This window comes from Pleurodeles waltl, chromosome 1_1 (assembly GCF_031143425.1).
Source record: "Pleurodeles waltl isolate 20211129_DDA chromosome 1_1, aPleWal1.hap1.20221129, whole genome shotgun sequence".
NCBI classification, from domain to species: Eukaryota; Metazoa; Chordata; class Amphibia; order Caudata; family Salamandridae; genus Pleurodeles; species Pleurodeles waltl.
This window is the reverse complement of record NC_090436.1, coordinates 605,186,101-605,212,125: the sequence shown is the minus strand read 5'-3', so window position 1 is coordinate 605,212,125 and position 26,025 is coordinate 605,186,101.

The following is a 26,025-nucleotide window of genomic DNA, read 5'->3' as shown; positions in this document are numbered from 1 at the left end:
AGGTGACTCAGGTTACCCCAACCTGTCATGGCTACTGACCCCAGTGAGGAATCCCAGGACAAGGGCAGAGGAACGCTACAATGAGGCCCATGGGCGAACTCGGCGGATTATTGAGCGGACCTTCGGGCTCTTGAAGGCCAGGTTCAGGTGCCTCCATGTGACAGGTGGATCCCTATTCTACTCACCAAAGAAGGTGTGCCAGATCATTGTGGCCTGCTGTATGCTTCACAACTTAGCTTTGAGACAACAGGTGCCTTTTCTGCAGGAGGATGGTCCAGATGGCGGTGTTGTTGCAGCTGTGGAGCCTGTGGACAGTGAAGACGAGGAAGCAGAAGAAGAGGACATGGACAAAAGGAACTCGGTGATCCTGCAATATTTCCAGTGAGACACAGGTAAGAATACAAACCTGCCTACTACATGTACTTTAACACTACTACCTCTCATCTGTCTGTCATTTTCACCCAGTGTATGGTCACTGAGTTGTCACCTTCCCTTACGATTTCACAGATGTGGGTCCCACAGTGTGACATCTGCTTTGTTTCCTCATGGACTAGAGCTGTGTGACATAGGTATGTTGACATTACAATTGAAAGAGCATTTTGCCACAGTAATTGCTAATACACTATTCTGAAATCACAGACTGACTCCAGATTGTTTTGTGCTTCAAGGGTGTTTATTTAAGTGCTCAATATTGGAGGGGGTTGTAAAATGGTGAGGGGTGGTGGTGGAGGAATGTCCATGGCAGAGTCCAGTCTATTGTTCTCACAGGTGCATTGCCCAAATGGGCATAGGAAGCGGAGCTGGGGCAGTTTGAGGATGGACAGGATGACAAAGTGGGACAGAAGGATGACATTCAGGGTGGTCTTATTTCTTGGCGGGGGTCTTGGCATCGTTCTCTGTCTGTGTCCTGGATCTCAGGGACCGTTTGCGGAGTGGTTCTCCCTCTGCAGGGGGTGGGGTGCTGGTGTGGTGGTCCTTTGGCGGTGCCTCCTGTCCACTAGCGTCGGCAGAGGTGGTGGGCAGTTCATCGTCCATGCTAGTGTCAGGGGCCCCTTGTTGTGCCACTGTGTATCTCCTGGTGTTGAGTACTTCTTTCAGCACCCCTACGATGGTGCCCAGGGTGGAATTGATGGCTCTGAGTTCCTCCCTGAAGCCCAAATACTGTTCCTCCTGCAGGCACTGGGTCTCCTGAAACTTGGCCAGTACCTTTGCCATCGTCTCCTGGGAGTGGTGGTAGGCTCCCATGATGGAGGAGAGGGCCTCATGGAGAGTGGGTTCCCTTGGCCTGTCCTCCCCCTGTCGCACAGCAGCCCTCCCAGTTCCCCTGTGTTCCTGGGCCTCCGTCCCCTGGACAGTGTGCCCACTACCACTGCCCCCAGGTCCCTGTTGTTGTTGGGGTGGTGGGTTAGCCTGGGTTCCCTGTAGTGGTGGACACCCAGCTGATTGACGTGTCCTGGGGACAGAGGTATGTGCCCGCTGGGTGGGTGCTGTGTTGGTGTTTCCAGAGGGGGGAAGGTCTGTAGTGGCCTGTGACTGTGTGAGGGGAACCGACTGTCCCGAGGTCCCCGATGGGCCGGGCTGGTCATCTAGATCTAGTTGGACAGAGCTGCTGTCATTACTGTGGGCCTCTTCTGTTGGTGGTGTGGACATGTGTGGACCCTCATGTCCAGTGACATTGGGTAGGGGTCCTGCAGGGATATAAAAAGATGTTTATTACATCTGTGTGTGCCATGGTGTGCAATGGGTGGGTGTCCGTGTACCCCAGTGCTTGCATTCCTGTGTAGGACCTTGTGTGATGGTGGTTTAGGGGGGTGTATGGGTATGTGCAGTGGGCATGATTTGGTGATGGGTGTCCATACTTTGTTGTTGCATGCAGGGCTTGGTGTTGGGATGGGTGGGTTGTGATAGTGGGACATTTGTGAGGAGTAGGATTGATGGGGGTGAGGGTGAGGGTGGGGGTATGTGATGGCATGCAGGTAGGGTGGGGGATGTAATAGTTAAGATTTGACTTACCAGAGTCCATTCCTCCATCTACTCCTGCGAGCCGTCAGGATGCAGAATCGCCAAGACCTGCTCCTCCCATGATGTTAGTTGTGGGGGAGGAGGCGGGGGTCGTCCGCCAATCCGCTGATCCGCAAGGTGGTGTCTTGAGACCACGGAACGCACCTTCCCCCGTAGGTCGTTCCACCTCTTCCTGATGTCATCCCGATTTCTTGGGTGCTGTCCCACTGCGTTGACCCTGTCCACTATTCTGTGCCACAGCTCCATCTTCCTAGCTATGGAGGTGTGCTGCACCTGTGATCCGAATAGCTGTGGCTCTACCCGGACGATTTCCTCCACCATGACCCTGAGCTCCTCCTCAGAGAACCTGGGGTGTCTTTGCCGTGCCATGGGTTGGTGTGGGTGATGTGTGGGGTGGTGTGTGTAGTGATAAATGGGGTGATATTTAGTGGTGTGTTGTGTGAGGTGTGTGGAAGTTCTGTGGGTGATGGTATTGTGTGCCTGTGGATGTTTGGTAGTTGTTTGTGGTGTCTCTCTCTGGCCTTCGTTCGGGATTTTGGTCATAGGGGTTTGTGGGTGATGTGGGTGTGTGTTTTATATTGTATTGGGTGTGTGGGTGTGGTGTGTATATGTGTATCAGGTGTGTGTGTTTCGAATTGTCCAATGTGGCTGTGTTTTGTATATTGTTGTGTATTTTGAGCGCGGCAGTGTGTACCGCCAATTGAATACCGCGGTTGAAAGACCGCCGCGTGGATTCGTGTGTCGTGATAGTGTGGGCGTATTTCTGTTGGCATGACGGTGGAGGTTTTGTTTTCGCCAGTTTATCACTGACCTTTGGTGTGGTGGACTTGTGTGGGTGTCTGAATTTGGGCAGATTCCGTGCTGTGGGTCATAATAGCTGTGGCAGAATTCCACGGCCGCGGCGATGTGTTGGCGGTCTTCTGCATGGCGGTAAGCGGCTTTTACCATCAATGTTGTAATGAGGGCCTAATTCATTCACTCATGGAGCACTCAGAGACTCTTGCACCCACTCACACAAACACTCAGAGACTCATAAACCCATTCACACACCCATTCAGATACTCACGCCTACTCACACACCCGCTCAGATACTCATGCACCCACTCACAGACCCACTCAGACACTCACGCACTCATTCACAGACCCACTCACAGACTCAGGCATCCACTCATAGAGCAACTCAAACACACACATTCACAGACCCACTCAGACACTCATGTACCCACTCACAGATCCACTCAGACACTCACTCACCTACTCACAGACCCACTCAGTGAGGCATACACTCACAGACCCACTCAAAGAGTTATGCATCCACTCACACATCCACTCAGAGACTCATGCACCTACTCAGAGACCCATGCACGCACTGACAGACCTACTGAGGTACTCATGCAAACACTCACAGACCCACTCAAAGACTTGTGCATGCAGGGTTGAGTGATTATATGGGGTTGCCTGAAAGTCCTGGCTGCAGGCCAGTCACTGCAGACAACCCGTGCCGTACGGAGTCAAAGGCTATGCATAGCGCAGATTCGTGTAGCTATAGTGGGTAGGCTGCAAGGCCTGGTTGCAGGCCAGGCCATGTGGCCAAACCCTGCTGCGCACGGCTAAAGGCATTGTGGTAGTAGCATTAACATATAGCAATTAAAATTACTTTACATTTAAAAAACTGTAGAAATTCACTGAAAAAAACCCAAAGGTATATGTGTATATATCTATATCTATATATATATATATATATATATATATATATATATATAGTTGCCACTAGGTAGTTATAGTGAGGACCTAGTTTATATAGAAAAAAACATTTTTTTTACTTGCCTCTGTCTTTAGTGCTGGTTGACAATTCTTCACAAAATTTTCCAAAAAAATACAATGCTCACACCAGGTGCTATCTGAAAAGTTTTGGGATGATCTGTCAAAAGAGTCGCTGAGAAGAAGGGGAGGTCCCAAAACATGTTTTCTTCATGTTAATTTCCATAGGGATTTTGAACAGCTATAGCTGCTGAACCACTGCACGGATTTACACCAAATCTGGCAGAAATCTAACTCTTGGACCAGAAAGAGCCCTTTTTGTTATTTGGTGTAAAACTGTGCAGTAGTTTTTGAGATAGTAAAGATAATTCAAATTTGTATATATAGAGACAAGAAGGCTCCGTGAACCCTCCCGCTCTCGTGCTGAGATCTGATTGGCTGCCAACATTTCAATAAGCAAGGATTGGCAGCCATCTTGGGAGTTGGGTCCCAGAAAAAAAGATAAAAAGTAAGAAAAGGGGCTAAGGTAGGGATCTTAACTCTTAACTCTGGTACTGGCATCCAAAGGGACCTCCCAGATCAAAAAAGTACTTTTTTTTATATTTTCACTGAGAGTCACAGCAGATCCATTGATCCAGTGAAATTAAAAACAAAAAAAGTGTAGGCTGTTGCATTTGTTTTAATAAATCCCCTGGTGGGCCAGGTCCCTGGGGCATGTCAAAAATAAGGAGGGGGTCCATGCCCCCCCCCCTCCTAGAGCTTATCTGTGCCCCATGGACCGCCAACTTCCTGGGGCTTAAATGAACAGTATGCAGGGCCCCTTGCATCCGGGGACCACCACCTCCCCAGGAAAGAAAATTGTTAATATATTAAGGGGGGTCCGCAGGAACCCCCGAGCCCTGGGGACTGCCAACTCCCCAGGGCTGAAGAAAATATAATGAAGGGTGTCCGTGGTAGACACCAGGTCCCTGGGAACGCCACCTCCCTAGGGCTAGCTTTAACATTGGAAGGAGGCCACGTGTCCCCCCTTGTGGAGCCAATATTACCCCTGGGGACCACCACCCCACAGGGCTGGCTCCTGATATGTCACAGGGAGCCCACCCCCAGGACATAGCAGTTTACTTATGCTTGGTGGGAGCTTTGACAACTCCCACTAAGAAAAAGCAAACATAATTTTGCTTTCTGCAAATGTGCCTGTTTCTGAAGGACAACGCGTTTCGACATTACAGCCTTTCCCAAGTAAAGTGGCTATTTCCCATCAAGAAAAAATAGAACAGCCCAAACACCATTAAAAGACATAGGACCTGATTTAGACCTTGGCGGTAGCCGTCCCACCATTGATTTTCCTGCTGAAAACCCACCCTATTTAGATGTTAACAGGAGCATAGGTGAGAGATCACCAATGGTCTGCCGTTACCACCAAGAATCACCACTCACGGTAACATAAGCAAAAGTGTCTGGCTGCAGTACTCCAGCCCCTTTTTCTGCCATGCAATGATGCCATACAACATTGCAATGTTGTATGGCATCAACATGATGGTTGAGACACATTCAACCCACATGAGGATTTCTGGAGTTTTAAGTTAATCAGACAGTTAAAAAGGTTAAACAACTCTCCCTTGATGCTGCTGTTGGGCCCTCAACTGTCCATCAGGCTCTGGGTAGGCCAGAACAAGGATGCGTGCCATTATGGGGGTCAGGATGCGGCGTCCCTGCTTGGATCGTTAGGACTGCCCGAGCTGACCTTCCGCAGACTCACACGCCCAGACTCGGAGGTCTTCCCTACTCTTCTGGCAATGCAGGCTGCGCCGCTTATGGACCCCCATGGTCTGCATCTTCTTAGCAATGGCATTCCAGATTTCCCACTTTTGATGGGTGTTGATCCATTTTAGTTATAGCGTCATACATGTTATTTTAGCAAACTAGACCTGCCTCTGTGCACTTTAACCTAAACACATTTTGTTCAGCTTTGTTTTATTATTTTAACAATAGCCACATTTGCGGTCTTGTTTTATTTTCTCTATCCAGCTGTCCTTTGCCTAGGCCGGCACTGCGTTCTTAAACAAGACATTTCTTTCACTCTGTGCTTTTCTCAAGGCTGCAGTAAGATAGGTTGCCGGAAAATGTGGTAAAGCTTTGTCTCTAGTTTACATAAAAACATACACATTCTTACGTAGGGCTCCTTTCTTGGAACACCAGCTGTTTTATTGTAAAAACACTACTTTGACCCATGTACCTTAGAGGGAGATTCCACCAAGATGACCACAAATGTATGCTGAAGTTTAGGGCTTTGCTGCAGCTGCTTATGTAGACTACTGGCCTCTTGATCAGGTACGAGGGGTGATGACTTCTCAGGGGAACCTGAAGGGCAGAACTAGAACTTAACATGCTGTGATCTAGCATAGCCTAGGTAGGAGCTATTTTAATGATTCTAGTGACAATATGGTAGTGTTATTTTTATGCCTTACTCTCCTTGTCACAATTTTAATCCTGTCATGCTTCAGCATCCTGGTTTTGCAGTACATGCTTTCTTGTCTAAGAAAGCATGTACTGCCTCTGATTGTCCTTGTATATGTGAGACTAATGTAACTGAGGGAAACGGATGAGATCTGAGTGACCACGATTTCCCTGAGGAGTCAATTGTGTCATGCGCTCGGCTGCCCAATCATCCCTGCTCTTGGGTGGAGATGAGGCACTGCTAGTTAGCTGGATCAAAACCCGGATTAGGCTGACAGGTATCACCTGTAGTGGGTTCAGACTCAGTCTCCCACAGTGCAAGTGATTCTGCATCCCAAATCCAGTAGTTTCATTAGGATAATGAGAGCCTACGTGACAGATCTGTTTGGATGACAGAAAAGAACAAGAAAAGACCTTTTGAGTGATTTGGTTTGTCTGTAGTGCTGTGACACAATTTTGTTGCATCGCTTACATGCATTCACCAAACAGTAAATTAATCTTTTCCTAAAACATTTAGAGCATCCTAGGAAATACTGATATGCAATGATCTTTTGAGCGCCTTCAACACTTTCTATCACCTCATCCTACCTACCCATTCAGGCTCAAAACATCATCTAGGGCAGGGCTACGAAACATTTCCTGTTGTAAGACCCACTCCTGATTACTCACAATAATTGTGAAGTACTAAATGCAAAACAAACTGTACAATCCTTGCACATAACCACATGCACAGCTACATTGGCTGAACACATGTGTGCAGGAATGGGACATACTTGTATGGATGATTGAGTGTTTTGGCATTTGAACTTGCAGCACCAAACAAATCCTTAACTTTAAAAATCTTCTTCCACTTAACATCATCATCCTTTCAACATTGGCTGTATGTTGTCACTCATACGATTGTTACATTGTCTACTGGCCTCTGGCAGTAAGGGGCCTCCAGTTTGTCTGATGAAATTGGAACTGTCAGTCACATGGACAGATATTATAAATTATCCTTTCAGGTAACTTTACGTTTCCATGCACAAACATTTCTAACAATGGCTAACAACATTCTGTCCCCAGCTAAATCATTCAGTTCACTACACTGCAATCTTAGCACTTCACCCATGACTATAAAGGGACAAATTAGCCTGTGGACAAAAAAAGAACCAGTTACTTAGTCAAACATTTCCCATTCAGACATGTACCTGTTCCTCTGAGGCTCCATAGAGCTGGTTGTACAGGGAGAGGACCTCCCTGGCAGGGAGCACCGGCAATAGTGCCCCGGGGAAAGTAATACTTCTGTAGATAGTATTTTGAAAAAAATACATTAAAAAGAAGCTATTTGCAAATAATACATTTCAAATATTAAAAAATTAGATAGGGAAAAAAGTGATTTTTGCAGTAAAAAGCATTTGAATACATTGTACGTACATGTATGACACAATGAGATTTAGATGTGTGCTGATTATCAAGGTATGGTTTGACCAGTTAAGCTGAGAATTTCTTTTCCATACAAGCGGACATTTGAAAGGTACTGGAGGAAAGGGATTGTATACATTTTTTTGGCTAAATAGGCAAACTATCCTGTCCTAAAACCTACCCAGCTCTGTCCTAAAAATACCCCTACCCCACGCCCTAATGGTAAAACCTACCCTGTCCTAAAAACTACCACTCCCTGTCCTAAAAACTACCCCCACCCCTCACCCTGCCTCGCTCTAAACCCCAAAACCTACCCTGTCCTGAAAACTACCCCACCCTGTCCTAAAAACTACCCAATCCCTGACCTAAACCCTAAAATCTATCCTGTCCTGAAAATTACCCCGCCCTGTCATAAAAACTACCCCGGACCCCCACCCAGACCTAAACCCTAAAACCTACCCTGTCCTAAAAACAACCCTACCCTGTCCTAAAAACTACTCTGATCTCCCATCACAAACTCTAAAACCTATGCTGCCCTATCCTAAAGACTACCCAACCCACTGCCCCACCCTAAACCCTGAAAGCTACCCTACCCTGTCCTAAAACCTATCCTGCCCTGTCCTAAAAACAGTCCTGACCCCTCTGCCCTAATGGTAAAACCTACCCTGTCCTAAATACTACTCCTCCGTGTCTTAAAAGCTACCCTGACCCCCGATGTACTGAAACCTAAAACCTACCCTTTCCTGTCCTAAAAACTACCCCGACTGCCCATCCTAAACCCTAAAATCTACCCTGTCCTCAAAGCTACCCCTCCCTGTCCTAAAATCTACTCCCACCCTAAACCCTGAAACCTACCCTGCCTTGTCCTGAAAACTACCCCTTCCCCGTCCAAAACCCTAAAAGCTACCCTATCCTGTCTTAAAACCTAGCTCACCTTGTCTTAAACAATTTCCCTGACCCTAGCCCTAATCTGTAAAACCTACCCTACCTTTTTCTAAAAATGACCCGACCCCCGCACCAACCCTAAAATCTATCCTGTCCTAAAAACAACCCCACCCTGTCCTAAAAACTACCCAACTGCCCTTCCTGAACACTAAAATCTACCCTGTCCTAAAACCTACCCCACCCTGTCCTAAAAATTACCCTGGCCCCAGCCCCAAACCGTAAACCTATTCTGCCCTGTCCTAAAAACTATCCCGACCCCCTACTCCCACCCTAAACTGTAAAAGCTACCCTGCCCTGTCTAAAACCTACCCCACCCTGTTCTAAAAACTATCCCAAACCCCACCCTAAACCCTAAAGTCTACCCTGTCCTAAAAACTACCCTACCTTGTCCTAAAAACTACGTGAACCCCAGCCTCATCCTAAACCCTAAAAGATATTCTGCCTTGTCCTAAAACCTACCACATCCTGTCCTAAAAACGACCCGACCCCCGCCATAAAGCCTAAAACCTACCCTTTCCTAAAAACTACTCCATCCTGTCTTAAAAACTACCTCAAAACTCTGCCCCCTCACTAAACCCTAAATCCTATCCTGTCCTAAAACCTACCGAGCCCTGTCTGAAAAACTATCCTGATGCCCCCGCTCTAAAGCCTAAAACCTACCCGTCCTAAAATCTACTCCACCCTAAAAGCTACCCTGCTCTGTCCTAAAAACCTACCCGCCCTGTCCTCAATACAACCCCAACCCTCCATCCCACCCTAAACCCTAAAACCTACCCTGTCCTAAAAACTACCCCGACTCAGTCCTAAAAACTACCCCAACCCCCCTCCACCAAAACCGGCCCCACTTACCTCTCTCTCCTCTAGTCGCTGCTTCTTCTTGGACTGCTCTCTCTTCTGTTATCACGCATATGCATGGTAAAGGCATGTGTGCTAAATGCATGTTCAGTAAAGACATATGCGTGGTAATGGCAGTGAGGTCAATGCATAGAATTGCACTGACTGCGTTGCTAGTGATGTTTCCCACCATATCCTAACTGACCATGGTTGTTGGCACCACTGAGGAATCCAGCAACTCCAGGAGAAGCCTGCTTCAGTGAGGCCCATGGAAGAACACGGAGGCCAATGGAGCTGGCTTTTGGGCTTCTAAAGGCCAGGTTTAAATACCTCAACAAGACCAGTGGCGCATTCCTCTACTCACCTGATAAGGTGTTGCAAATCACAGTTGCCGGCTGCATGCTCCACAACATCACCCTGTGACAGAACATCCCAATAAATGCAGAGGGTGGAGACCGTGAAGAGTCCCCAGGTGAGGATGTTGAAATACCCAATGAAGATGGCAGTGGTGAAGAAGAAGGAACTGACCTAAGTCAAGATGTCATTGACCACTTCTTATAAGTGTACCTTTACATATTGTATTCCCTAATGTCAGTACAACTTATGACTTAGGGAACATATCAGTCTGCAATGGTAATTTGCTAGGAATGGCCAGTTCAGGATAGTCCAAGGCAAAGATGTTAGTGGATCAGAGTTTCCCTACATTGACTACTGTTGTTTGTTGCCATAGATTAACTTTGTGTCTGCATATGCGTCATCCTAACTTGTTATTTAAATCTAATATGCAGAATCGATAATTATCCCTTGTCATTCTGTTTCAGGGTCCTTCACTGTCATCTTCATTTGGACATTTCAGAGTTGTGACATTTGCAGTGATATGTTGCTGTTGGAAAACACAAAGGCGGTCATTCTGACCGCGGCGGTCGGCGGTCGCCGCCCGCCAAGCGGTTCCAGCCGAAAGACCGCGGCGACCATTCTTGCTTTCCCGCGGGGCCGGCGGGCGACCGCCAGAAGACCGCCGGCCGGCCCAGCAGGAAAACCCGTTCAACAATGAAGCCGGCTCGGAATGGAGCCGGCGGAGTTGCAGGGGTGCGACAGGTGCAGTGGCACCCGTCGCGATTTTCACTGTCTGCAAAGCAGACAGTGAAAATCTTTGTGGGGCACTGTTAGGGGGCCCCTGCACTGCCCATGCCAGTGGCATGGGCAGTGCAGGGGCCCCCAGGGGCCCCACGGCACCCGTTCCCGCCATACTGGTTCTGGCCGTGGACACCGCCAGAAACAGGCTGGCGGGAAGGCGGTCGGAATCCCCATGGCGGTGCTGCAAGCAGCGCCGCCATGGCGGATACCCTGGGCCAGCGGGAAACCGGCGGGAAACCGCCGGCTCCCCTTTTCTGACCGCGGCTTTACCGCCGCGGTCAGAATCGCCCAGGAAGCACCGCCAGCCTGTTGGCGGTGCTTCCGCCGCCCTCCGCCATGGCGGTCATGGACCGCCAGGGTCAGAATGACCCCCAAAGTGAGCATATGTTGGTTCTTGGACAGACACCTATTTGGGATGGACAAATCTTGTACAAAGACAACTTGCACTGTGATTGAATGGAAGTTCAGGAGATTGTATCAGACCTCTTTTCTGTGTGATTTAGCCATAAAAGCAATATGTGTCACTTAACTTGCTAAACCATATGTGTATGTCAAGCCATAGCATACTGTTCTTCTTTCACAATGGCTAAATCTTCAATTTGTGTTCAGTGGAGGTAGCTGCTGTTGTATCTCCTCATAACTGATAGATTGTTTTAGCACACCACTGAATGGTGGTTATGACTTTGCACCAGATCCTGTCACAGTGTCCTGTAATGGTCATATGGCCTCAAATTGTTAATCTGACAACATTTAGACTATTGGTGTTATTGTTGTAGGGTTCATTTTAAAAGGTGAGGATGTATGGCTCTAGCTGAGGTCATGCATCAAAGAGAGTTTGTCTACTTAATTTCATCCCATCGAAATTCCCTTTCTTCCATGCAGTCAAAGTTGTGGTGTGTCCACCTCTAAATGGCACAGACCACTAGGGTTATGCGTGATTTGTGAAACTCAGCTTTGATTTAATCAAGGACTTGTTACCTACATATATATGTAACCAATACATCGGGATTTTGTTTTGGTTTGTTTGAATGAAATGGGTAACACATTACCTCTTTGTCATTTCTAATTTTCCTTTGCAAATAAATGTTCAAAAGATTTGACAACATGATGGTGGAAGACAGACATGACAAATGAAATGCCACAATAAATCAAAGACTTGTAGTTTGTGTCCATATCATTTAGTTGCATTACACAAATGAACATAAAGGTGATTCAAACAATGCGAAAACTAACCACAAAAGTATATCATGGTGAATGGAAGTATAGTAGTGGAGCGAAAAACAGTTAGGAGTCCAATGTACAAAATACAGCTGTTCTCAAAAAAGGCAAATGTGTCCCTCAAATACTCCACGGAGTGAATGGTAGACACACACTGGAGGAAATTAGGATCTGCGTCTCATAGAGGTAGTTGTGGAGGTCTTGCCATCCTCTCCTGGTGGTTCAGATGCCTATCCCCTCAGGGGAGGAGTGGGGGCATGGGTGCAGGGACTGGGGTGGGTGGATCAGGCGCCTATTGTGAAAGGACATCCCAGTCTGTGGCTGGCAGTGATGTACTTGCTCTAGATGTGGAACGACCACAGAAAAGGCAGGTGGTATGGGAAAAGCCCTGCACATGGCAATAGATGTCAAAAAGCACACCAGTCAGGGAGCTAATTTTCTCATTGTGGTTTTGTATTTCCAACCTGAGCTCTTGCTGCACTCCTTGATCTCCCGGAGCTCAGTTACGACCTGGCCCATCAAGTCCTGTGAATGTTGTACTGCTCCCAAGATTTAGTCAATGGTAGTCTGGCTGACAAAGACACCAGTGCCCTCACTTTGCTGGCCCACAGATTCCCTCCCATGACCTCTCCCCCACTACCCTGTGCCCTTGAGTCAGTGTGCCCCATCCCATTGGGTCGTGGCATGAATGGAAGTGATGTTGGTGTTGTCGTAACAGCAGCCAGGACTGGGGATACAAGATTGGTGTATAGTTCCTCTGTACACAGGAATTAGAGACATGGTGATACTACAATGTTGTTTCAGCTGGGATGGGAGGTGTAGGTGTGGGTGAGTATGACCACTGGAGATGTCTAGCCATACAGACCAGATGGAGCAGGCTGCTCCCTATCATCTGGATTTGCAGGACTGGGGTTCCCCCTGAAAGCTTGATCCTGGTCTGGAGTGGCGGTGTCTTGAGAGACAGACAGTAGTACACTTGCACAGGGGATTGGACCTGAGAAGAAAGCAGTCAATGTGAAATTAAAATCTAGTTTGTACTTCATATTTGTCTTTAGCTACGAATGGGGTAAACTCAAAAAGTAAAATCAAACTGATAGAGTGATTAGCCCTTGTGTGATTTTCATTATTTTACACATGCAGGTAGATTTACACAGATGTAAATTCCAGTGATGATGTTGTAGAGATGTCCTGAAATGCTAAAGTTATTTCCCAATGGTTTATCCTGTGCAATTGTTCAGTTATTTCTGAATTGTACATTACATGTACCAGATATTCAAACCAACACAATTGTGAGTAGATTAGAGTACTTGACCATTCCATGGTCTAACAGGCTACAAAACATTAAACAAACTGTGGTTCAACTTAATATTTAAACAGTCATTGGTCACCAAATGGACAGTGCAAAGTAAAGTGTGTGTGGCTACTACTTCTATTCAGCATGCCACATCACATGGTAGGAAATCTTGGATTCAACAGACTATGAATGATGTGAGCATTTACATCACTTCAATGTGGCTATGACAAAGGTGTTAACATGCTTAAAATACAAAACTGACATGTTCATCCATAGCATGACATGGTAACTGTCTAATGCACACACTTTTGAGATGTATGCACATATGGAAGCAAAGGAAGGTGCAGCACCATTAGTTACATTATTGCTTTGCAGATACAAAAACAGGGCATCATGGTAGTTGTAGTCATCTGTTGCCACCATAGACAATACTTGTTTAAAAAGTGAGTTACACAAATCTGTTTCAAAAACTAAGTGGAGATGAACACACAGTTCCAACACCTACGGATATGATGTGAATATGTGAAAATATCACTTACAAACACTACACCTTCATGTGTAAATGGATTATGTTTTGGACCTATTTTTGGGAGAAGAACAACACACATTGATAGAATACAAGGGACTAAGCAATTGCACGGGATAAACCATTGGGAACAATACACAATCTGACTAAACATATTGCACATTGTTAAAAAGTGAGATACAACCATGATGCTGGCAATTGGTATGAAACAAGATGTTTTGTGGAGTCAAGTTTAGATATTGCTTTTTTGATAAGGGTGTTGAACCATTCTAAACATCTAACCTAAGGTCAGGACTCCATTTGTGATTTTTGAGACAATGCTAAGTGCAACTTACCAGACTCCACTCCTCCAGGGATTCTATTAAAGCCTTCAGGATGTAAGATCTGCAAGACCTTCTCCTCCTAAGGAAATAGCTAGAAAGAGGCCTGGGGAACCACTAACAGTCATCTGGGCCTCCAGGTGGTATATGGAGGCCAGGGAATGGACTTTCCCCTCCTGGTCATTCCCTCTCTTCTGAACCTCCTCCTGTGTGTGCAGATTATTTGCACCAGCATTCTCTCTGTCTACTATTTTGGACCATCTTTTCTGAGATATGGTTGTATTTTGTACTTGAGCTCCAAACAATTGTGGCTCTGTTCTAATGATTTCTTCCACCATGACAGGCAACTCTTCCTCTGTGAAATGGGGATTTCTCCTCCTTGCCACTGTGAATATTTGTTAAAAAATGTAGGGGTCATTATGAATTTGGCGGTAAACACCGTTCCCTGCAGTGGTGACGATGAACAGAGACCTGCCATTGGCGTTAAACAGAAACCCACCATATAAACATGAAAAAATCAGAATCTGTAAAAAATTTCCCAGCCACCAGTCACCGCCAGGACTTTGTCAGCGAAAATGCAGGACATCCCACCTGCCACCGCCGAGCACACAAACTCCCGGCCCTCCAAATAATGATACACAAATCACAGCGGCGATCAGTGAAGTCAAACAACCATTGGCGATACAGACTGCCACGGCCAGCAATGGAACACAACAGTAAGAATTGCACACATTGGCAAGTTTGAAACCCACACACCTGACACACATCCACAACATTATAAAACATTCACAGACACACCCACAATTCTTTGCATTCATTGCCAATGGGACAACTGAGATTGAGAACTCCAAAAGCAGACACTGAATGCCACAACAGACGAATCACACACCCACCCACACAACAGCACCTTCACCTAGATCCACACAACACACCACTCACAACACACACCATGGCACCCCCTAAGCACCCACGCTTCACAGAAAGGGAGCTAAGGACCCTGATGGACGAGATACTGAAGGTCGAGCCACAATTATTCGGGGCACAGGTCCAGCACACACCCATCGCCAGGAAGATGGAGTTATGGCAGACCATTGTCAACAAGATCAATGCAGTGGGACACCATCCACGCATGAGGGACGACATCCGCAAGAGATGGAACGACCTGCGTGGGAAGGTGAGGTCCATGGCATCCCGGCACAACATTGCAGTCCAGAAGACTGGTGGAGGACCTCCACCAACACCACCGACTACACTGACTGGGAGGAAAAGGTACTGGCCATCCTGCACCCTGATTGCCTCACTGGACTCACTGGAGGAATGGACTTGGGTAAGTCGTCTACAATTACCCCACCGGTCTTACCCACCGTGTTCATAATGAGGGCCATAGTGCCAAAAAAATTTAAAATAATGAAAGAAAGTAAAATTAACAAAAAACATAGAGAGAATGAGGAACACAGAAAAAATATGTCTCCTCTAGTTAAAATTCTGCTGGCTGCATGATCTTCTGTAGCGTGATGCCAAAGGATCATGGTCTGAAATGGAGTGTGTTTTATAATTTGTCTTGCAGGTGTTCACAATTGTCCAATATACAACTAGTAGCCAACCAGTGGCCACAGCCATGATACCAAACTGAACGGTCTTGCGATGGGCTCCGACCATCATTGGCCCACTGTTGACACACCGCCAGCATGACTGTGTGATCTAAATAGGCTCTGCGGGATCCTTCCATTAGGATGGCGATGGAGGATTGCTTGTCAGCATTGGAGTCCGCTGCGCTGGATGCGGGATGCAGCCTGCGTGACAGAGTACGCTTCATTGTGGCGGACTTCAGCTCAACCACAATACATCTAAATACGATGGGCGGAATACCGTTGACTTGACAGTATTTTTGGGTCTGCAGCTGATGTGGCTTTGCGGTAACACAGTCAAGATCTAAATCAGGCCCATAATCAACAATCAATTCTACCTATGTGGAGAGCAAGGTCTGATTGCAAACTTAATACACCAATCCTCAAAAAAATCACATAATTGGACAATTCCCAATGTCATGAGAAACAAGGAGACATTAATATAGCATTTACATCTTTAAATGAAAATATTACCGCATATATTGTGGCGATTCAAAAATCACGCTTCACCACCCGAAGTAAGTTTAAGATGGTATATTTAATGAACACCTCAGCCGAGTCTTAATTTCCAACTCCTATTACTTTAACTGTCACAGTTGTATTTTCCATTTCTCTCAACATTCCATCATTGACATTCTATTTCTCACGTCATTAAACATGTTTCATCACGAGCTCTGCACAAGAGGAAAATATCACACATATCCCCATGTTTATAATATCCATTGAAGTCCTTGTATTAAGCTATACATAAAACTTCCTCATATAACCAACAGAACACTAAATGATTAAGTCTCACACATTAACCTAACATATACATGTTTGAACCATTCAAAAAACCATTTGATGAAAGTACAACAGTTAAATGTCCAAAACATCCTTAAGATATTCTGGGTGTTTCTTTGTTCTCACGCCCCAAGGTAGCTATAACTCGCGCCCTTGCCATGCACAGTTTAGTTTTCTTATCAATAATTTTATTGCAAATGTTGCAGTGATAATATAAAAAGATGCCATACAAGATCTCATCAATTATATAATATGTGGAATAATTAGCTATGCATAGCGAAAGCACGAGTTATAGTTACCTTACTGGGCAAGTTGTAGTTACTTGAAGGACCTCTAAATATAACTGCAGAATTTCTATGGTTTTGTATGAGTAAATTCAGAACCTAAGTATAACATCCCTCTAACCTTTGCTTTTTTCAGTGAATTTCTATGTTTTTGAAGCCTTGCAGCCAAGCCCTTATACAACCCAAACCTGGCTATGCGCAGGACAGGTTGGCCACAGGACCTGTCTCTCTCAGTGGATCTGTGAATAGGTGCATGAGTGTCTGAGTGGGCCTGAAATTAGGTGTGTGAGTCTATTAGTGGCTCTGAGTGGATAAACGAGTGTCTCAGTGAGTGTGTGAGTGGGTGCATGAGTCTCTGAGTGCATGTATTAGTGAATGAATTAATGTATGAATGAGTCTGTGGTTTTTCTTTCAAAGTTTTTCACATTTGTGAATATTTTTGCAAATAATTTGTGGAAATTTGTGAAAATTCACAATTTTTCACAAATATCATGCATGTTGATGGACACTTATTTTAAACCCATAATTTGCCACTAAAACACACCTTTATCTGACCCAGGCACCCTGACCCCTTATGCCACTTTCACTTAGAATTTTCACCCTGGGGACAGTGTCCAGTGAAACAAAATAGTGGCCGAAACTTTCCAGTCAGGTTACGGTCAGCCAATGACAGCGCTTCTTTTCAAAATAATCGCAAAGTTGCTGCGGCCAGAGATATACAAATTTGTATTTCCCTAAATTTCTCAAAAACTACTAAGTGGATGTACTCCAAATAAGCTATAGCACAATCTGCGTACCAAAAGCTAGCTGTCTGCCAAATTGGTGTAATTCCGTTCAGCGGTTCGGGCTGTAGTTGTCTCTAAAGGTCCTATGGGAATTAACATGGGAAACACAACTTTTTGTTTTCTCTGCCCCATTTCTTGACGGATCACCCCATAACTTTCAGTGTGCAACAAGAATCACCATTACATTTTTTGGGGGGAAAGTTTGTGAAGATTCCTCAAACAGCGCCAAAGATATAGGCAAGTCAAAAGCTGCTTTTTCTTTGGAAACATGGTCCTAACTATAACTGCGTAGTAGCGACCACCACTAGGTTATGTCTATATCAAATATTAGAGTTAAAAATAAAGAAAACGGGGCAGGTTAGGAATAACATGTCCCCCTATGCCTTCTGCTGGGATTCCCAGGGGACCCCACCTGGGACCAAAAGCTTTTTTTTTCCTGTGGAGGATCCGCGGATCCTGGGAAAAATTTTCAAAAAAATCAAGTGCAGTCTACCACGCTTGTTTAAAGTTTAACCCCTAGGTGGGCCAGGTCCCAGGGGCATTGCAAAGTATAATTTCTGGGGAGTAGGGCGCATGCAGCCCCCCTCCTGAGGCTTTGAAAAGACCTGGAAGCCACCACCTCCCCGGGGTTTCATAAATATATAGGCAGGCGTGCAGACCCCCCTCCTAAGGCTCCGAAGAGCCCGGGGGACCACCAACTCCATGGGGCTTCTTTTTTTTATTGGGGGGGGCACTGCAGACCCCTCTGCTTGGCCCTGTGGGGCTGCAGTGACCTCCACCTCCTCAGGGCCACAAATACCAAATAAATGGGGAAGAGGGCCGCATAGCACCCCTCCTGGCCCTTATTTGGCCCCAGGGACCACTACCTCCCAGGAGTGACCCTAAAAAAGCAAGGAGGGACGCAGCGGGCCCCACTCCTGGAGCCATTAATGGCATTGGGAACCACCACCCACCAGGGCTGGCTCCATATGTCCCTGGGTACGGGATCAATAAGATCATAGGTGAATTGAGGCTACCCCTAGATCCAATCTGGAACCAATGCTTACGCATAATTGCTAGATTGGATCTCAATCTCTTCTGTGGTGACTGCGACGAGCAGGATCTTTACAGTGGTCTCCTGGTGATCCTTTTCATTACTATGACTATGCAAATGCCCAAAATTACTCCAAAGCTCTGTACATTTGGCCCCGCCCAATATTGTTTCGTGGTATGCATCAGTCCCACACATTTTCCAGCTTAATAGATAGCTTACCAAAGGCTCCAATGAGCATTTGTGATGCAGAGGAATATGAGTACATCTCCACCAAACAAAGAAGCACTTACTTCATGTAATTAAGAGGAAGTGCTCTTGATTGGTAGAGATTCAACTCTTTGTAGACTCACCGTCTTTTATATATGATGTCAGCACAGATTTCAGTAGGAAGACACTTGAGGAACAGTGACATTCACAAAATTACACCAGAAATGGTAACTGAAGGCATTACCTGGTGGTCCTTTACGTAGTGGTGGAGTAGAATGTGTACTATGCATTTACCTAACGACGTAGCACTTAGGGACACATATATGAAAGGTTTTAGTGGAAGCAAATGGCAAATTGGGCCATTTGCAACCACTAAAAATCCTTTTTACATGTACTTACCCTATTTTGCATGTCGGTAACCTACTACAGACTCGCAAAACAAGGTTTGTGATTTTGTACTAGGAAGGGGCGTATAAAGGGCGTCCCGTCCTAATAGTGAGTCACAGGGGCATGTATGAATGTTTTGCAACCGGAATTAGGTCGCAAAACATTCATTCTTTACCGAGTCCGTGAAGGGGATGGTAACCCATTTGCAAATGGGAAGGGGTGACCAAAGCACTCCTTCCCCTTTGTGAATGCGAGAACCTACATTTTTAAAGAAAAAGTAGTAGTCCCATGAACTACTACCTAGTCTTAAAAAAATGAAAAAAACACTTTTCAAATTTAATTTTGAAATGCATCCCATTTTTCTTGTTGGGAAAAGGGGTTGCATTAAAAAAAAATGCTTTATTTAACAAGCATTGGTAAATGCATTAGGTTTCACCTATGTGATTAATAATAGTTTTTTTTGGTAAGTTTTAAGTTAGTGAGCAGTTGTGCAATATAAGTTAAAGAAACTCCATAAAAGTGAGGATAGCATTAATGGAAATATCTAAACCGTGCAGGGAAGAGGAGGCAATGAAGCATGAGCATAGATAGCACGTACCTCTAACTACTGTAATTGAGCATAGTGGGTTGGCACAATAGCATGCCATGCAACAGGAATGGTGGTCAACTGCAAAACATGGGAACAAACATGAAAGAAAATGCTGTACTTTTGAGAGAACTTAGCTGAACCAATGCACTACAAAAACTTCACGAGGATGGTGTAGTGCATGCTGGGACGAAGTTACAGGGACAGAAAGAAGGGAAAACTTCCTCCCACTGCAGTAATAAATACTGTATTGTCCACTAGGCAGTACTACCACACAATATCAATGCCAGGAAAAGCAACGCACAGTGATTAGCCAGAAGAAAAGACGTCACATACACAGGCACAAAGTCACGTCCTTCAGAAAGTCACGCCATTTGTAAAGACCTGAAGCCTGCCATTTGTATAGACCTGAAGCCTGTTTTCAGATGAGTCTGCACCAAACCTTGGCACCCAGACACCCATAGTGCAATTGAACTCAATGTTGAATGTGTTTAATGTGTTTAATCACTCAGCAGAAGAGCTCAAGTGTAAACAAAAAACAGTGTCTCGGTGCGCATGCACCTACTATATAGCAAATCAGCTGGAAGCTGAGGAAAACAGGAATTCCAGCCCTGTTTTGAAGTTAGACGTCAAAGTCACTAAAAATGTGTTTAATCACTCATGTAGGACTCCACGGATGAGAGCAGTTATGAGTGTCTGATGCTGAGTGAAAGCAAGGGGTGGGGAACAAAGACAAACATAAAAAAAACATTAACAAGTTCCACAAAAGCCAGTAGAAACAGTACTTGAGCCCCGGGACACTGATAAGAGAAACACATGAGGAACAACGGGAAACAGTATGCTACTGCCAATGGAGGAAAAGTAAGTGAAACCAATTTATAGCAAAAAAAGCAAGAGGGAGGGATGCAAGCCCTTTTTAAGATTTATATTACACACAATAGATTTCAAAAGCACAGCACAAGTGCTGTGCAGGCAAAACCTAGGAAGCAATCACAGACACAGTGGTCTGCTGTGAGCGCAGGCCATTCCCAATGGGTTGCAATTGAGAACTGCTACATGAATATAGATGAGGCAGGTCCTTTGGTACCCATTTGGGAATCCCAAACAGTGTCTGAGACACTGTTGTGCATTGCATTTTGCAAGTTCCTAATTGTGAGTCACAAAAAGTTCCAATTCGGAACGTGCAAAATGCTGTGATCATAGATGTGGTCCCTACTAATTGCCCAATAAAAAGTACTCCAGTTGGGTAGACATTTTGCGCAAAAGTGTGTACTCTTCTTGGATAAATAAGCAAGTAAGGATCCATTCTGGCACAATATCAATTTCCCAGAAATTAAATTCAATGGGAAGCATGTACAAATATAAACATGGCAGGTGTCCCATTTGAAGCTCCACTTCTGTGAAGGATAAATCCTCCCAACTTAGTAAACTTATTCAAGGAAAAGGGTTCTGTTTTCTCTGCAATTCCATGTTGGAAAAAGCCTGTGGTCAACCCCCTCCACGCAAGGCCAAAGGCCATGCATGGCACAGGGTTGGATGCATAGCAGCCAGACCCTGCGGCCAACCGATGCCACGCATGGCCAAAGGATATTGGCTAAGGGAGGTTGGATTGACATAAGGTAATTTAATATTACTTACCGTTAGAAAAAACGTAGAAATTCACAGAAAAAAAACAAAGGTTAGCGAGACGTTTTAGTTAGGTTCAGATTTTACACGCACAAAACCATAGAAATTCAAACGTTATAGTTCTACTTATCTCTAGACACTATAATGCATGCTCCAAGGTAACTATGACTCATGCCCTCCCCAAGCACTGCTACTTACCCCACATATTACATCAGTAATGACATCTCCTATGACATCCTTGACAATATCACTGCAACATTTCCAATAAAACTATTAATGTGAAACCTGTGCATGGCAGGGGCACGATTTATAGTTACCTTAGATCATGTGTTACAGTGTCTAGAGCTAAGTATACCTATAACTGTTGAATTTCTATGGGTTTGTGTTTGTAAAATCTGAACCTAACTATAACGTTCCCCTAAACATTGGGTTTTTAGTGAATTTTTAAGGTTTTTTTTAAATTCTATTTCCTAACTATAACGTCTATGTAATCTGTGTCTCAGCGAAAAAAAAAAAATGTATATATATATAGATATAGATATAGATATAGATAAAGATATAGATATAGATATATATACACACATATACATGAGGGCGTGACCCACTTAGCCCCTTAGATGTCTGAAAACAAAGCTGGGCTGCTCAGGCCCGGCCTTCAGAATGAAAATCTCAGATGGCATTAAACCACTCCAACACGTGCCCTCTTGAACATAGTAATCACTGCAGGTTAGAGGCGAGATTCAGTCGTGATTGTGGGATCGTGTTGCGCTGCTATATTCTGGTGAGTGGGGCCCCTTGTAACCTCCACAGCTGGAAACCTGCAAATGGAGAGCTTAAAATAGCCACCTCTAAAAACACGACGTGTGAATCACAGCATCAAAAGTGAGAAAAACAAAACTAAGACGTTTTTATACCCCTATTGCAATCATAGGGATGATGGCAGTTTTAGCAATCAACGTAACATAAAGGACAAGGAAAGCAGATGTTTAATGTGTAACACAAGGTTCTGATTGAAAGTGAAATTTGTTCTGTCAAATTGCCGAGTGAAAGAAATGGGTTACAAAGGAGATAAGCTTTTGGCAACGTGAACAGTTCTGACTTTTTATTTGTTCATTGGGCGACATACCGATCCATAAAACCCGCCAAAACACTCACCATAAACTACGAAGCACTTTCAGTAATCCAAATCGTTGCCCATTGCTTTTGGAAATGCTTTTTGGACACTGCAAGTAAGCAGAAATACTACAAATATTGCTAAAGTACCTTTAACTATTATGGATTTTAAACATCTTTAACAGACGTGCTTGGGAGTTATGCGAAGTTTGCAATAAAGCGATCATCTCTTGTAGCTATTACCGAAGGCGATTCCACCAGGATAGCTTTTTACTTACCCTTAAGTCCTTTTTGGGTCGAGCCTGTGTTTGCACGCGCTTGCACATGCGTCTCGGTTGCGAGACTCTGTTGTGTATGGTAAAGGGCTTGGAGCCCGCCTGTAGCTCACAATTTGTTGGCTTGCTAGCACTCTTTACAGTGGCACTCTTCTTGACAGCTCAGTAATTCATCAAGACAGGCCCAGCATAATTTCCCTTCCTCTGTGTGGCGCAGGTACCAAGCACTGATTGATTCAACTTAATTAGTGCCTTCCACTGTCCCCATGTGATTGAGGAACTATTTTGTTCTTCTTCACTTCAAGTGCCCTGCAAACAGAAGGCTTGTGACTGGCAAAAACGTTCCCAGCAGGACAACAAAACAGCAAAGTTAAATGTTAGAAAGCTAACTGTCTTGTTTTGACAAGTCGTCTTTTCTCACTTTCCACTCATGTTTTTTGTTTTTTTTGCTTGTGGGTGCTCTTCTCAAAAGATAACTATTAACTTGTTTGAAATATTGCAAAGCAGCATTGTTTCTTTATTGTGTGTAATTTTAGAAATGATGCCTTAACACATAATAATGCAGTACACCCTAGTTCACTCTAATACACTCTGTCCGACTACAATCCATCCCACTTTACACCACACCAAAACAACCCACCTCACTCGAGCCCAAACCACTCACCCCAATCCACTCCACTTCAACCCACCCCACTCCCATCCTCCCAACCCACCCTAATATGCCCCAATCCAATTCGGACCCATTCCAAAACAATCTGCCATACTCCAATCTGCCTCGCTCCAATCCCCCCAAAAAAGCCCTACTCTAATCCACAACAATACTCCCCACTCCCATCTACCCCACTGCGATCTGACCCACTGCAATCCAAAACAATATGCCCCACTCCGATCCAAAACAACCAGTCTTACTCTAATCTGCCCCAATCCAAAACAATCTGCCCCACTGCAATCAGTTGCACTTCAATCCATAATAATCTGCAGCAATCCAATCCAAAGCAATCTTTCCCACTCCAGTCCAACTCACTCTAATCTGCCCCACTTTAATCCACAAAATATGTCCCACTCAAATCCACCCCACTTCAATCTGCCCCACTCCAATCTGCCCTGCTCCAGTCTGCTCCACTCAAATCCATAACAATCTGTCCCACTCAAATCCCCAAAAAATCTATCCCACTCCAATCCACCTCACTCAAATCTGCCTCATCCCATCCAAACAATCTGCCCACTCAAGTCCACCCATTCCCATCTGCCACACTTCAATCTAAAACAATCTGCCCCACTCAAATTCACCCCTCTTCAATCTGCCCCACTCCAATCTTTCCCACTCCAGTTTGCCCACTCAAATCCATAACAATCTGCCCCACCCCAATTCAAAACAATCTGTCCCACTCCAATCCACCCCACTCCAATCTGCCCAATTCCAATCCAAACATTCTGCCCACTGCAATCTGCCCACTCCAGTCCAAAACAATCTTCCCACTCCAATACAAAACAATCTGCCCCAGTCCAATCTGCCCCAGTCCAATTCAAAACAATATGTCCCACACCAATCTGGCCCATTTTAGTTCAAATCAACCTGTCCCACTCCGACCTACCTTGCTCCATTTGGCCCCACTCCAAGCCTAAACAACCTACTCCAATCCAATCTGCCCCACTCAATCCAATCCACCTCACCCCAATCCAATCTACCTCCATCCCAATTCACCCAACTCCAATCCACCACAATCCAACCCACTACAATACAGCCCACCCAACTTGAGTCCCATCCAACCAACACCAATCCTGCCCAGTCCAATCTATCCCACCCCAATCCACTGCAGTCCAATCCATCGCAGTCCAATCCATCCCACTCCAATCTTACCCACCCCACACCCCAATACAATCCACCCTACCCCATCCGAGTTCAATCCACCTCCCTCCAATCCATCCACCCCACAGCACTCCAAACCACTCCACCTCAACACAATCCACCCCACTCTAATCTACCTTATTGCAATTCAACACACCCCATCCCATCCCACACCACTCCAATCCATCCCACCCTACTCCAAACCAACCCACCCCACCCCAATCCAACTCACCCCCTCCAATCTACCCCCCTCCTATCAAGCCCTCCACTACCCCATCCACCTCACTGCAATTCAATCCACCCCACTCCAATACAGTCCACTTTAATTCACCCCACTGCAGTCCAATCTAGTCCACATTATTCCACATTGCTCCAGTCCAATTCACCCCACTCCAAACCACCTTAATCTACCAAACTTCAATCCAGTACACTCCTGTCCAATCAATCTACTCCACACCAATCGAATCCACCCCACCACACAGCAATCCAATCCACCCCACACCAATCCAATCCAAACCACTAAATTCCAACCCACTTCACTGTAATCCACCACAATCCACTCCACTTCAATTCACCACAATCCACTCCACTCCAATCCGCCCACTCATTGCAATCCACCTCACTCAATCAAATCCACCTCACTACAATCCACCCCATCCAAATTTGATACATCCCCTCCAGTATAACCCACTGCCGTCCACTCCACTCCAGTCTAATTCACCCCACACCAAAACAATCCACCTCAATGCAATCCTCTGAAGTCCAGTCCAATCCACCCCATCCTAATCCAATCCACCCATTCCAGTCCTCCCCATCCCAATCTACCTCACCACATTTCTATCCAATCCATCAAATTCCAATCCAATCCAAACCACGCCAAACTAATCCACCACACACCCCAATACAATCCACCCTACCCCATCTGAGTTCAATCCACCTCCCTCCAATCCATCCACCCCACAGCACTCCAAACCACTCCACCTCAACACAATCCACCCCACTCTAATCTACCTTATTGCAATTCAACACACCCCACCTCAATCCAAGCCATCCCACTCCAATCCAATATATGCCACTGCAACTCACCATACCTCAATCCCATCTACCCCACCACATTTCAATCCACCACACTCCAGTCCACCCCACTCCAATCCACTCCACTCACTCCAATCCAACACACTCTACTCCGAACCACCCATTTTATCCCAAACCAATCTACCCCACCACAGCGCAGTTTAGTCTACCCCACTCCAATCTATCCTGTCCACCCGACTCCAATCCATCTAGCCCACCTCACTCCAGTCCATCCACCCCACCCCACTCCAATCCAATCCAATCCAATCAATCCTACTCCAATTCACCCCACACCAAACTAATCCATCCCACTCCAATCCAATCTACCTCAAACCAGTCCAATCCACTGCAATCAAGTCCACCCCACCCCATCACTCCAATCCAAATCACCCACCTCAATCCAATTTAATTCACCCCACTCACATCCACTCCAATCCCATCCTCCTCACTCCATTTCATACCACCCCACTCCAATCC